The sequence below is a fragment of the Mus musculus genome, chromosome 3, assembly GCF_000001635.26.
Source record: "Mus musculus strain C57BL/6J chromosome 3, GRCm38.p6 C57BL/6J".
In the NCBI taxonomy this organism is placed as follows: Eukaryota; Metazoa; Chordata; class Mammalia; order Rodentia; family Muridae; genus Mus; species Mus musculus.
This window is the reverse complement of record NC_000069.6, coordinates 150072353-150074945: the sequence shown is the minus strand read 5'-3', so window position 1 is coordinate 150074945 and position 2593 is coordinate 150072353. Positions and strand designations below refer to the sequence as shown.

At 43.5% G+C, this 2593-nt stretch overlaps 1 pseudogene; it reads left to right on the top strand.

Moving 5' to 3' along the window:
- On the top strand, positions 1329–2356 carry Rpsa-ps10 (ribosomal protein SA, pseudogene 10; annotated as a pseudogene).

Genomic DNA, 2593 nt, shown 5'->3' with positions numbered 1-2593 from the left:
GGTCATGGTGTCTTTTCATCTCAATAGAACACTAAGACCAAGGTTGTAGAAACTAGCCACAGTTCCCTCCTGGAGGAAGCTGCTCTGCTCAGTGCACAGGTTTTAAGGGTTGTAGCCTGGCCATAGCATCAGCCTGAGCTTCTGATTTATGATCTCTCCAGTTCTGAGAAATTTCCCTCACACCTCTGCCTCCACAGCTGTGCCTGTTCTGTCCTGATGATTGTCCTGTGTCTTCTAAACCCGTCAGTCATGTGTCTCCTTCCTCACTCACATGCCTCTACCAAGTGTCCTCTCACAGTGGTGAGAAAAGTGACCAGGACAATAAGTAAATAGCCTGGATCAAAACTACACGTGTGACAACATCATAGCTCAGACCTTCACAATCAAAAGAATAATGTTTGCAATATCACTCTGCTTATTAGCTATAAGCATCTAGAATACAATGAGTATTTGATTAATAATATATATTAATTGAATTAAAAGAAATAACCTCTAAAATCGGCCAGGGAGTATTCACCCATGTCATATGTTATTGTGGGGATAAAGAGTTCCACATGATTAGCTCTAGCTAAACCTTGTAGCAAGGCTTAATAAAATATTCTATAGGAAATACTAAGTAGCCCAATACTGAACAATTACTGCCTCATTAAGAATTCACTAAAGTTCAAACTTAGAGATTATTTTTCAGCTTTGACTACCTTCATTGATGGTTCAAGTTTATTTCAAATATAAGTCAGTAAATTCATTTCTCTTTCTCACAAATTATTCCTAACTGTAAAACAATTCTATATTAAACTTAATTTTAAGAATTAAAGTGGGTTTGCATCTTATATTTACATCTCATGAAATTTCACCAGTAGAATATCTTGTCCTTGATAAATGGGACTTTCTCTATTGTTCAGAGACAAAGCGTTTTATAAGACTATGTCTGCCAAAACAAGACAAAGAAATGTTTTGCTCTTAGAATATTTCCCAGTAGTATTTTCTTCTCCTTACTCATTTCCAATTTAAACCACATCTTGAACACATTATCAATTATTAACTATCATTTATCTAACTTCTAAAACTAGTGCACACATTTGTGAATTATCCTTAATGTGATGAGTTAAAGAAAACCCTATTAAGATATTTTTATTATCACAGTAAATTCTATTGACTAAAAATAGACTAAATAATTTACTTGTAAAAAGAAAGAAAGAAAGAAAGAAAGAAAGAAAGAAAGAAAGAAAGAAAGAAAGAAAGACACAGCTCTGACTTCATTGTTTTTTTTCTCCTTTTCAAAATTAAAAACTAAAATTTTGAGAATGTTAGAAATGATAGCTATAGCTTTCCGCGCTACCCGGGGACGGGTCCATACGGCGTTGTTCTTGATTCCCATCGTAACTTAAAGGGAAACTTACACAATGTCCGGAGCCCTTGACGTCCTGAAGATGAAGGAGGAGGATGTCCTCAAATTCCTTGCTGCGGGAACCCACTTAGGTGGCACCAACCTTGACTTTCAGATGGAGCAGTACATCTACAAAAGGAAAAGTGACGGTATCTACATCATAAACCTGAAGAGGACCTGGGAGAAGCTGTTGCTCGCAGCTCGAGCTATTGTTGCCATCGAGAACCCTGCTGATGTCAGCGTCATCTCCTCCAGGAACACTGGCCAGCGAGCTGTGCTGAAGTTTGCTGCTGCCACAGGAGCCACTCCGATCGCTGGCCGCTTCACACCTGGGACCTTCACTAACCAGATCCAAGCAGCGTTCAGGGAGCCACGGCTTCTAGTGGTGACCGATCCCAGGGCTGACCATCAGCCACTCACAGAGGCCTCTTATGTCAACCTGCCCACCATTGCTCTGTGTAACACAGATTCTCCCCTGCGCTATGTGGACATTGCCATCCCATGCAACAACAAGGGAGCTCACTCAGTGGGTCTGATGTGGTGGATGCTGGCCAGGGAAGTACTCCGCATGCGAGGTACTATCTCCCGTGAGCACCCCTGGGAGGTCATGCCTGATCTTTACTTCTACAGAGACCCAGAGGAGATTGAGAAGGAGGAGCAGGCTGCTGCTGAGAAGGCTGTGACCAAGGAGGAATTCCAGGGTGAATGGACTGCACCAGCTCCTGAGTTCACTGCTGCTCAGCCTGAGGTGGCCGACTGGTCTGAGGGTGTGCAGGTTCCCTCTGTGCCCATCCAGCAGTTCCCCACGGAAGACTGGAGTGCACAGCCAGCCACTGAGGATTGGTCAGCAGCTCCCACAGCGCAGGCCACTGAATGGGTTGGAGCCACCACTGAGTGGTCCTGAGCTGCTGTGCAGGTGCCTGAGCAAAGGGAAAAAAGATGGAAGGAAAATAAAGTTGCTAAAAGCTGAAAAAAAAAAAAAAAAAGAAATGATAGCTATAATATCATAATTTCCACCTGTATTCCCTCCTCCTTTCTCCCATGCCCTACCCCCATTCCAAGCCCCACCCTGCCCCACCCCTGTCCCACCCCTGTCCCACCCCTGTCCCACCCCAGTCCCTATTATCTCTTTATCTCCATTTCTACTATCACAGGGCCACCTGCTCCCAGCTGGACGGCAACCACTTATTGCCTGAGCATTTTCTT